The sequence below is a fragment of the Rhamphochromis sp. 'chilingali' genome (genome assembly GCF_963969265.1).
Source record: "Rhamphochromis sp. 'chilingali' genome assembly, chromosome: 11".
NCBI classification, from domain to species: Eukaryota; Metazoa; Chordata; class Actinopteri; order Cichliformes; family Cichlidae; genus Rhamphochromis; species Rhamphochromis sp. 'chilingali'.
This window is the reverse complement of record NC_137938.1, coordinates 2,869,408-2,882,197: the sequence shown is the minus strand read 5'-3', so window position 1 is coordinate 2,882,197 and position 12,790 is coordinate 2,869,408. Positions and strand designations below refer to the sequence as shown.

Below are 12,790 nucleotides of genomic sequence, written 5' to 3'. Positions count from 1 at the left end.
GCAGCTAGTTTTTACTAAGCTAATATTTGTGTTCCCTTTTGGTTGAGTAAAGAAGACGAATCAGCAGTTTCACAGAGAACAGCTCACAACAGAGATTTTAAACTCTGAAGCTTCTAACTGGACCAAGTCCAAATATTATGTGTGAAACTTTTTACACCATCAGACAAGGACGTGTATCTGAACCAGTGGAAAAAACCTCACAAGACTATGTCTACAGTAGGCTGCTACGATTCGTCACCATAATCTATGATGTCATACTTAAAACCAGGTGAATGTGTTTTTGTGACTGCAGTTACACTACAGGAAGCCGTGGGGCAGTATCGCCTGTATCGTCTGCGAACCGCCAAACAGGAGGAAGAAAAAGGATTTCCCAAAAACTACGTGACTGTGCACGCTGCTGCAGCGCACGAGCATTTAAACACGGCACGCTGGAGCATCAGCTCTGAACGCTCACGCTGACACCTTCATGTTTGTGTACGGTCATTTCATCTGAGGTTTTGTTCTTCTCTGCTTGATTCTGAATAGCAAACCTCTTCCACCTCACGTTAGCTTGTTAATCTGTGGGTCGGCCTATATCATTAATTAATTATATATATAATCAGTTAAGCAATTTAATTGGTGTTGAACACTACACCTTCTGGAGGCGTACAGATGGGTTTGTCCTGTAAAGAGGCTCATGCACCAAGTCATCTCACACATGGTTATCAGCAGCTGGGAACGCTGCAGTTGTGAATTCACGACCGGAATCATCTGTGAACTTTGGAAACTGGACAAAAAATTATATTTAAATTTTTAAGTTGAAGTTTGAACTTAAGAACAGAACATCCATAGTTTCCTATCTGCACATTACTTTTGTTTAAGTACTACTCGCGCTTTGATTTGTATTACCTAATAATTAATTTGCTGTGGGATGAGACAACAGGGCGATATTTACAGGGGGGCAGCCTACAACAGGAGGTTACAGTTGACTAATCGACCGATCCAAGAACAATTAGGCAGATTAGCTGACTATCAACATAATCGTTAGTTGCAACCCTCGTTTACAGCTGCTGCATAGCTAAAGCAACCACCTAACTGGATAATCTGCCACACCCCTAGATTGGTCTTTTCCACACGTAATCAGCCTTTTCTCCTGATTGCATGTGTTACTTCATGGTCAGAGTCCATATTTGGCTGAGACTGTCATTTCTATATATCGACGTTCTTGTTGTTTTAAAGTAGCCTTGAGAAATAGTTCTCCAGCTTTTCTGAAGGTCTTTCTCTGGACACGGTCTCATCTTAGTCCAGTCCTTATACCTGACCATTCCCAGAGTGTTTTGTTTGATACTTAACAGACCTGCATGTAAAAAACCCGAAGCTGGACAGTGTGTGCACATAAAGACAGCTGAGGAAAGAACCATTTTAAATGGTCTCTTCAGCTGTGTGAGCAAAACCGTGATCCCAGGTAAAACACAGTTACAGTGCTGTTTTACATTTTTCAGCAACACAGTAATGTAATGTTTTACTGTATTAAATTTAGTAATCAGATTACAGTTACAATTATGTTGTTACTTGCATTACAGGGTTCTTTGATTATCTGCATGACAAACTCAACTCCAGCTCGTTGCAGGCGTCCACGACTAATGAAGTGCTCAGACTTCTTCCATGTAACAAAGCTGGAGCCCTCCGTGCTCACTGGGAGCTCCAGCGTTGCTGTCTCCACCCTCAGACCTGTGCCTCCACACCATCCTGTCTCGGAGGCCTACAGACGATTCCTCGGACTCGATGGCTTAGTTTGTTCTCTGGCATGCACCAAAAATATTTCTTACCCAATTACTCAGTTAAACATGGGAATACTCGATTGCTGAAACAGTCAATAGCTACAAGCCTAATGTTGTCACTTAAGCCATGTTCGAGGGAAGATCCTCCCTTGCGTGCACATCATGAAACGCTGCACACGTTCTAATGAGCTCTTGAAATGGAGCACAAACGAACATTATCTTCAACATCCTTTGTCCAGTATACCCACTGCACAAACCATCAGTCCATCCAGTCCATGACCACTGCAAACTAGAAGAGGCTTAGAGGAGATCTCTGATGTAATTCCACCCCCACCTCGAACCCATATGTCACTCGTTTTGCACACCTCACCACTGTCCTCATACATGTCCTGCACCACCCTCACAATCTTCTCTGCCACTCCTCATGCAGTACAACAGTTCCTCACACAGACACAGTGAAGCTCCTTCAGACCTCTTCTATAGCTCTGCATTAATATTCCCAATGCAAACATCACATCTGTAGTTCTCAGCATCAAGCCATGCTGCTGCTCACTGATCATCGCCTCTTTTCTTAAAAGCTCCGGACATCATGGTTGTTCATGAAGACTGCCACCTTTTATTTAAATATCTCGCTCTCCAGGATTGTGTTAAGCAATATTTATCCCAAACACCTCCACAGGTATGCAATTTGGACCAATCGCCTTTCCACATTTCATAGCTGCCCTGGCTTCCCCATTTTCTACATTCATCAGCTCCTCTGTCCACTCTGTCCATCTTCTCAGCCCACTTCTGAACTTTTTTGGACTTTTCCATTTCTGTCCTTGGTCACCTGCTACACATCTTTCCCCCTCAATCTCTCTCCCTAATAATAATAAATAATTTCTGCACACCTTTTGCATTTTGCATCAGTCCTTTTGAACAGTTATTGTAGGTGTTGCCAACAGTATGCAAAGTACGTCTGCTTCTCTGGCCAAGCAACAAACAGGTGTTTGGAAGTGCAAACCAAGTGCACTGGTGCCATTTTCATATTCATTTCATTTCTGTTCATCCTTCTAGTTATGCATTTAAGGCTCAGACCCAGAGCAACAATTCAATTCATACAAACACCCGATCAGAACAATAGATCTATCAGGACGTTGTGTCTTGTGTCTGACTCCGTGAGCCTCATAGAAAGGTCAGGTAAAAATACATTTGCTGAGCGACCCTTTTATTTAAATATCACAGTTTAAGTGTCTTCAGCTCGGCCATGAACCTACTCAACATAGCACAGTAAGTCAACTAGCTACCAAAACAGGACGTGTGACTTATAATACTCCCGGTCCTTTTACATAATTAATGACGGTTTTAGAATAAACAGGGAGTGGCCCAGCTGCTGACCATGTTTCTTCCTCCAGTTAAGTCACAAGAATGAGATGAGTGATAAAGGTTGCTCTTCTTACTATTCTCAGGATGAGAGACGCAATAAGAAGCGCTCCAACATGTCTCCCTTCTGCCAGCTGGCAAATACCAAAACCAAAATAGAAAAGTGTTATTTAGATATGTGGTTAAAAATAAGGCCACTCACTACGCAGAGTCACTAAAAATGGGATCAAATTAGAAATTCTCGGGTCTTTGCCTCCTTCAGGTGACACGCAACTCCACACGGTGCTCTGTAGATAATCAGGTCGAAACCATTCAAGAATGTTCACATCAGGTCAACGAGAGGCCAAACCAACAGAGATGTAGCTGCTGCCATCCTCTTCAGCACAGGCACGTCTTTTAAATGATACACCTACACCTAAACTAAACTAGAAAAAATCCGTTACATACAGTAGGCATTTTGACCGCGTTGTCAAGCTCTGCCCTGCACTGTCTTCATTATTCAGACAGCACAGCTAACACTGGTCTACTGGCCAGAATCTGACGTAGAGTATAAAACATCTGATTTTTACTTAAGAGAATATAATAATACTGATGGTCAAAATCATCCTTTGCTGTGTTTATTTTATTTACTTAAATATAATAATTCGATATTGTTACTTAAGATACAAATGAAAAAAGTACTCGGTACACAAAATGGGATGAAACTAAAATGGAGCAGAAAACTTCAGTGATGTAATCACACCAGCGACAAAAACAGAGGAGCTACCATGAACTCAAACGTTTACAAGTAGGGATGGCACCGGTTCTGACATAAACGGTAGTAACCAGACGTTCTTCTCTGCGTGAGTAGCTTAATGTTGTTCGTGTGTAATTTACGTTGAGTAGGCTAACCACGTTATTACATTAATGCATGTAAGGTGAACTAGCAAACATCATCATAGCTACATGCGGCTGTCCTCTTGTTTGATGGCAGATACTCCCTTCACCCTGGTCAAAAAGGCTAAAATGACCAAAGAAAAAGTGGAAAACAGTTAAACATGAGAGGTTTTTGGACAAAGTTTGTGTTTTTTCCATTGTTTAAGCACTGCTTCCTCTAGTAAGCGTGCAGTGATAGGAAGCTACCGCAAGTAAGAAATGGAAATACTGTTTGGGAATGCAACTGGAATTACTTATCTCAATATGGAGCCTGGATCTGTATCCCTCTTTACAAAGTGTAAACTGTGATGCATTAGACACAGTAGGCAGTGCACCAGAAATGATGATAGGTGGCTAGCATATTAGAAGACGATTAAGACTCAACTGAACCTGGTGAAAGCAAAGTTTTAACTCCAAATCACAGGAAGTACTGAGAGCTGACTAGTTTAAGTTTAAGAAACAACATGTTGTTAGTGGAGGTGCCCAGTGTTGATTGGCCCATCCTCTGATGAGAATACAGGTCAGAAAAGCTAAAGCTGCTGATCGTGGGCCTCATGGAAAAGGCCAAACATCAGTTTAGATCATCATGGTAATGGCAAGTGGTTCTTATTTAGTGCTTTTCTACTCTATGTGAGCACTCAAAGCGCTTTACAACAACAATTTGGAAAGCAGCAGTCATGCTTAAAGTCCAGCGTTCACTACATCAAAGTAAAAGAGATTTCATGGCTTCATGGTTCAAGTATATCCACCATATCTATTTCTAATCAGGGCAAGCATGTCAACATGGAAAAACAACTTGCAATTCTAGGCTTGCCCCCACTATCACCTTCCATCCACAATATGAAGAGCTCTTCTGTTCATCGTTTTCTAAATGGCTCAATGAGAACGTAAACGGAGGTGTGCGGCTGGATGAAGGGCCTAGAAAGCTGTGAGTAGCTTCGAAGCTCTGTGCTGAACTGCGTGTGCTTGCTTGTGTGATGAGGTAGAAACAGTGATTCAGTGTGGGACTGTTGTGGTCCAGGTCCTGGCCTGCTTACAAACATGACACTCCTGGAGGGAGAGAGAGAGAATATCTGCCTAGTACTGAGAAACCTGCACAGTCTCTTTAAGAGACTGAGAGGCAGTCACAGCACTTCCTCACTCGGCCCCCCCCTCGCGCCTGTTCTGCCATTGGTTGAAGCGCGTTCTTTCTCTCTCAGCTGATTCGCTGTTGGTATCTAAGGGCTGGCTGGCCAGCACTCTATAAATAAACCCAGTGCTGTCTCAGCAGCCAGGCTACAATACTCATTAGCTACTTCTCTCTCCTCTTCTCCTTCTCCCCTGCTAAGCAAGTAGCTTCCAATAGCAGTCCTGGCTCTCAGCAACACTCTGACATACTCTCCCCTAGCAACTCAACCCACCCTACCAGCCGCTTTCTCCTCCCCCTCTTCTCCTCGTCATCTTTCCTACTTTCTCAAATCTCACTCCCTTCTGTCCTACTTATCCATCCATCATTCATTCATCCCTCACTTTCTCGCTTCACGACTTCAGTGCATCTCAAACAGCCATCTTTTCTATTCCTTTCCTGACTGCTGTTTCAATAATGAGAGAAACAAAGAGGAGTTACCTCAGGCAGCACAGCAACACACACCACAGTCAGAACAAGTTGGTTGTGTAAAGCAAACACTGTTCCCACTACAGCCCAGTGAAGAAAGGCCTCCTCATTATGGCAAACACAAAGACACCACCTTTCACCTTCTAAGGTTTGATACAATAATAGAAAATAACCTGGTCCTCAGCAGGGCTTGTGTTTGTGTGTCTGCACACCTGGCTGCAGTGAACAAAGGCGAGCACATGTGAATCCTGAGGTTTACTCTGAGCTTTGATGCTAAATTTTGTGCTGCTGAAAACAATAAGTTCTTAAGGTGTACATGTTAATAATTCATAATAATTAAATGTTCACCGCCCCAGGTCAGCGGCTCAGTTTCACTGGCCTTAAAAAAACTGTTATTTTTGTATTCAAAAAAAGTTGTATTCATATAATATTTTATTTTATTTCACTTTAAATCTGAAAAGATAACAACACAATGTTTTGAAAAAAGCATCGAAGCAAAACGTTTTGCCTCAAAGATTTTTATAATGAATGTGTTACTCGATGAATTGTGGCGCCTTAAGTCAACGCACAGTTTAACGGTCTAGGTGATGTTAAATGGGCTGGGATTGGCATCATCTGACCAGTTACACTGGTAACTGTATCAGCAGCTGAGTGATTTTACAGTAAACTTCACTCATAGAAACATAATACAGAATGCAGCTAACACAGCTGTGTATGAGGAATGGCACGTACAGGAGTGTAGTGTTCAAAGCGCTGTATGAATGTGTGTTTGAATCGCTTTGGTCAGTAAGACTGGAAAAATAAATAAAGTGTGGCCTATTTAAAGGCAGCAAGAAAGCCTGCAAAAAGGTCACTTGTGTGAATTAACAGACTTCTTAATATTATTACAACTTTATCATTAATCTATGGGAGAATCTGATGGTCCCATTAAATGCATGTTCTAACTTGCACAGCTTAGTTTTTACTCTCTCGGCTGCAGCCCGATGGTGCTGAATGGTTTAAAATGTTCAAATGTTTACAAAAAAAACAAATAAAATCAAGGATCCCAGCCTATGATTCAGTAGGTTGTATGATTTCAGTCTCTCACATTATTGTGGAGGAGTTCTGGTCCACTCTTCATACAGCTTTGCTTCAGTTCATTGAAACTGGTGAGCTTTGAATGAGCCATTGCATCACCTTCAGACTGATGGGCAGCAACAGCCGCTTCTCTGAGATCACTGCTGATGTTGATCAGCAAGGACCAGATTATTTTTATGATGTCTTGATGTAAAACCTTTAACATTTTACCATTAATGTGTATACACACATGCCAGCGATCAGAGTAGAGTCAGATCTATTCAACTCTACTGTACGCTGACATGACATCCAACAATAAAACACTACATGTGTTGTACCTGTACACGGAGGACTGACATGCAACTCATGGAACTAGCAGCTCATGTTCTCTTGGTATCCATCATACCACACACAGCTTCATCCTACAGAAACTGGACTTCTGTTTCTCTCTCCACAGACAGGAAGGTGGGCGAGTTAGGGGAATGACATGGAGAAAAGTGACCAGGTGTACTCAAACCTGGGACCCCTTCTCTTGGTTCACACAACACTGGCTGTCAGAGAAGTAACATACCACATGTACTGTTGCTGTATTTAAAGTGTGTTGAGCAAACGGCTCCTTTTTTGTTTGCACTATGACAACCACAAATTTCTTGCTTGTGTAAAAATCTGGTAAATGAACTGCAAATAACGCTTTTCTACTCTGAGCATTTGCTTTAGTCAACTTGCCTCAGACATTCCCACAAAATCCTTTTTCTATGCGAGTGCCTTCCATCTACCATTCACAGACATTCATACTCTGATGGATGCATCAGACAGCAACTTGGATTTAGTATCCTTCCCAAGGATATTTGGGATGCAGACTGGAGCAGCCAGGGATCGAACCACCAACCTTCTGATTAGCAGATGATGTGCTTTACCTCCTGAGCTACAGCCCCCCCCCCAAAAACCCCTCTAAAACGTGGCAATAATTATGATGAAAGCAAATGATAAATAAACCCAGGAAATGTCCTCTACCTGCCACACACATCTGAACAAAGATGATAAAGTCTGAGGTGGATGGCCATACATCAATATCGCTGGGCTTCTTTTCTAACCACCAATGTTCACTCTAATAATGCTAATGCATTACTCTGGTACAAGAGCCTCTCACCGTCTGTACAGACTTATTTTGCACTTGAAAATGGGGCTAATTCTTGAGTCTGTTATCCACTCTGTCCCAAGCTTTTAACACAGACATTAGAGTTTATTAGGAATGCCATATTTGTAGGTTGATGCTGTGTGACTGTAACTGTAACATGCCAGCAGATGGCAGACTGTTACACCTACTGTGTGTGCCACTAGCACAACAAGAGTTATGGATTTCAATTCTGTGAATGCTTTACATAAGTGACACAGCTGGTTCCTGAAGTAGTCCTACAGGCACTCCATACACAACAGATAATTACAAAGAAACACAGCTACTGCTCTGAGCAAACAGGTCCATGAAATCCTTGGAATGTTCCACACAGTCGCTCTGCACCTGTTGTTTGGGACAACAGCGCACTGTAGTCAAGAAGCACCAGCATGTAGTGAGTTTGAAAAGGTAGCTGATGACCCGAGATGCATCAGCTGGAACATGAGTGTGTTTGTGAACATTAGACAGAAAAGTGCATGTATGAATGTGACTGGGTCAGTGAGGCTTTCATGAAAGCACCAGTCCAATGATCATTTTTCAATCAAAAGATATTGACAAGAAACTATTTTTCAACAATTTCAAACAAGGAATTTTACACAGAAACCAAAACTATGACGACATCAGTTACCGTATTTTCACGACCATAAGGCGCACTTAAAAGTCTTAGATTTTCTTCAAAAAGTGCGGCGCGCCCTATAGCGCAGTGCGCCCTATGTGTTGTAAGGAGGACGTAGTAGAGAACACCATGAGAACGTTAAAGGGTGAAGTGTGGGCGTTGATCGTATATACCGGGACAATCACACATACCTGTATAAAAGAACAGGTATGTGCATTATGCAGGACATTGTTGTTTTAACAACCATGAAAATGGCAAAGAGACACGCTTACGAAGCACAGTTTAAACTGAAGGCCATCAGCTACGCGGAGGAACATGGAAATCGAGCAGCGGCGAGAGAATTTAAGATTAACGAATCGATGGTTCGCAAATGGAGGAAGCTGGAAAACAAGCTCCGGCAGGTCAAGAAAACGCAGCTGAGTTTCCGCGGACATAAGGCGAGGTGGCTCGAGTTGGAGGAAAGACTCGAGCGGTGGATCATCGAGCAAAGAGCGAGCGGGAGAAGCGTTTCGACGGTCACCATTCGGCTAAAAGCAGTTTCACTTTCACTTTTTATGAAACTGTGCCATTTTTCCATCCGGACCAGGACTACGGTAGCGCAGCAACTTCCAGCGGATTATAAGGAAAAGCTGGCCATCTTCCGCTCCTACTGCAGCAAACACATCGGCGACAAAAACATCCAGCCCAGCCACATCACTAACATGGACGAGGTCCCGCTCACTTTTGACATCCCGGTGAGTCACACTGTGGAGAAGAAGGGGACCAACACGGTAGCGATACGCACAACGGGGTATGAAAAGTCTTCTTTTACTGTTGTGCTTGGCTGCCATGCTAATGGACAGAAACTGCCGCCTATGGTGATTTTTAAGCGAAAGACTTTGCCTAAAGAGAAGTTTCCAGCAGAAATCATCATTAAGGCAAATGAAAAGGGCTGGATGGATGAGGAAATGATGAAAGACTGGCTGAGGGAGGTGTATGTAAGGAGACCAGGTGGTTTTTTCCACGCAGTTTCACTAAGAGTGGAAGGCAGCGCCGGGCGAGTTACGCCACAATTTGCCAATGGATTGTAGATGCTTGGGCTAACATGTCTGCTGGCACTGTTGTTCGAGCTTTCGCAAAAGCCGGCATCGTTTCCGAGGAGCCGCACGGCACGGAAAGTGACTCTGACAGTGAAGAAAGTGAACCTGGCATGTTTGATGGAGATTTAGCGCAGCTGTTCAATTCAGACACAGAGGATGAGGACTTCGATGGGTTTGATTGATGATAAAAACGTGAGTACCAAACTTTGTTTTGCTCCTGCTTTATTTTTAAATACGCACACTTGTATGCTTGTGTGTTGTTGATGATGACGATTACCGGCAATAGAAATGTGAGTAAGGTACCGAACTCAGGTTTGCTCCCGCTTTATTTTTAAATACTCATACGGTACTTGTATGCGCCCTATGATCCAGTGCGCCTTATGTGTGTGTTAAATACAGTAAGGGCACACATAACTGAGACTGCGCCTTTTAGTACAGTGCGCCTTGTGGTCGTGAAAATACGGTAAATGAGGATTCAATCTAAAAGGCAGAGCACCCTAGTCTTTCATTTTGGATCCATGTGTTGGATGATGCTTTTTAGCTCCATCTGCAAAAAACATGCAAAACAAAGGAAAACAAATGAAAGAGTATGTTTAGAAAGGATAGTGTTGCACTCCTCTGGTAGTTTTCAGAGACTCTATGAATCAATGTGAATATTAACTGACGGCCCAGCAGTTTAGTAAAGGCACCTGCATGGTTGTCAGTCCTGTGGAGAAAGGACAGACAGCAGGTTGTTTTCTGTCACAAACACACTCTGTGGGCTCCTCTTGCTTTTGCTCTTGTTGGTCCTTCAGCTGGCTGGAGAAGACTGAAGTTCTAACACGCACACAAAGCTGCGTCTACTGCAGCCACACTCTGTCCTTTCCCCACGTCAACTATGCTGTCAATCCCCTGGAATGGCACACTGCACACTCAGAATCTTTCACTCTGTGCAGCCGAATAGCAACACAAAGACACTAACGAGCAACCTTGAACCCTGATTAAGACACTGGACATTAGGTGTGAGCCATATGGCCTCAAAATAAAACCACGAGTTTTCAGGAAAAGTTTGCAACAACTTGTTTTATTGATGCGTGCAGCTTGCATTTACAAGTGCACATTAATATAACTCATTTTGTAATGAGTTACTGTCACTGATGACACACTGCCAGGTTTGAATCGTGAACCTACTGAAATAAGCAGCAGCAGCATGATAGTGACACAGTCTTAGCTGAATGTAAGCACAAAAGCAGGTTAGATGGATTTCGCCCTGGAAATTTCCAGCAAACGTATTAAATTACTAATTAAGACTTTAATTTAACAATAAAGTAACTTCATCCTTGTAATGCTTCAGTATTGTTACAAAATACACAATCATACATGATACAATAAAAGTGAAAAATCATTTCTAGCTAGGATGTTGTCGTTTTTTTGCTCATGGATTTCCATTTCAGACATGGACATGTTTTAATGGTTTAATGCACATCTGTCAAAAACCCACCAAACCCTTTGATGATAGCATTGTATCTTCTAGATGAGGTAGGTTTCATGTGTGTGTCTGCACCTTGAAGTGTATTAGTGAATGAGTAATTTTAAAAGAGTACGTTAGGCTACAACAAAGAAAAGTGAGCGTATTAGCTAGAGCTTACACTGTGATGCTAAATGTTGTGCTGCTGCAAACAAGATGTTAGATGCTCAGGATGAATGGGAATTGTAATTCAGTGTCCAACATGAGAGCACCAGGTGCTCCAGAGTTCTACTGACCTGCCAAAAGACTTTTCTATTTATATTGGAAAACACAGTTTTATTAATATTTGATTTCATTTAGCTTTAAAACTGAAAAACAATGTTACAAATGCTTTGAAATGTGGTCTAGTACACCCCCATCAGACTCCCCTCTACTACTGCTCTCTTAGCAACGTAGAACTTTAGGTTTTTTGATTTGACCTATTCAGAATACGTTTGGTTAGTTTCTGGTGTGACTTTGCTTGTTGCACTGTCATTTTAATTTGTTTCAATATGGGCTGAATTTCTTTTATTGTTGTAAAGTGGGTGATATTTGCACAGGAAGATTTCAGAGAACTTCCAACACAAACAACAGTTGAGCAGACATCCCAGCCTCAGTAAACATCATGGCCGTGCTGATCGGTTTGACACAGACTAAAGGAAGACGCTTCCACTCCAAGTTTTTAGCTCATTTTGGCTGTTTTACGTTGTGCCAGTTTTGTAAGCACACATTGTTATTTCATTTATGTGCGTTTGTAGTCTGACCATTCAAACTAACTGCATGCCACATTTAGCTCATTACCCATGTTAATAATCTCACGCACATCAGTGCTTTATGCACGTTGCATTCACGAGTACAGTTGATTAGAATCACCAATGAAGCTAACAGATGTCTGCACTGTGGGAGGAAGCTAAAACACTGTCCTAAACACTAATCACATCTTTTCCAAAAGTCTGCTTATTATTTTGACTTGAGTTCAATTTGTTAACTTTGATCCTCGTCTATGGGCAGTCGTGCCCTCACTTCCAAATGGCCTCTCCAAGTGTTGAGCTTTTCTCTGTAGGACACTGGCCTGTTTGTACCTCTGTATTGTGTGTCAGATATCGCCTGTCATAATACCAGGACACATTTTAGGTGATATAAACATGTCAAAACACAATATAATAGCAAGCAATGGCATCCAGTTACATTTCGTAGCGCACACAACGGCACAAGCTAAGATATTACTGAGAGACAGAAACGTGTCCGTCTCCAGTGAGCATTTAGTCAATCAAAACTGAGCTTCTTGAACAATCTCACAATACTTGGAAAAATATGCAAAAAAGTAACAAACCATGTGACTCAAACACACACTATCGAGTACAGCCTGGCTATGACAGCGTGCAAGGAAGAGATCCTGGCAGCTGCTGATGTGCAAACACAACTCCACCAAGCATCGCTGCAACATTTCAGCTAGCTGCCCTCCATATGACAGGAGGAGCAAACAGCGTGATGATGTAGTTACATGGTGCAAAAGCAGCTCGTTAAATAACTTGACCCAAAATACAGAATCAAAGCCTGAAGATATGTTTTAATTGTAATCTTATTGTGCAGATTCTTGAAGAGTTACAGAGTGAAGTTAGTTATTGTTAAACTAAAATGGCGGGATATACTTTTCCTTTAAAATTTCCTTTGTTGTCAATGTCAGTAGCTGCTGGAAAAGAAGGATGGAAAATGCAGTTTTGTTTGCACTTAAAAATACAGCTGCG

At 42.2% G+C, this 12,790-nt stretch overlaps 1 protein-coding gene across 2 annotated transcripts in view; it reads right to left on the bottom strand.

The window, feature by feature from the left end:
* dyrk1b (dual-specificity tyrosine-(Y)-phosphorylation regulated kinase 1B) overlaps nt 1-12,790 on the bottom strand; it is a 58,259-nt gene that overhangs the window by 15,315 nt on the left and 30,154 nt on the right. The window lies entirely within an intron of this gene.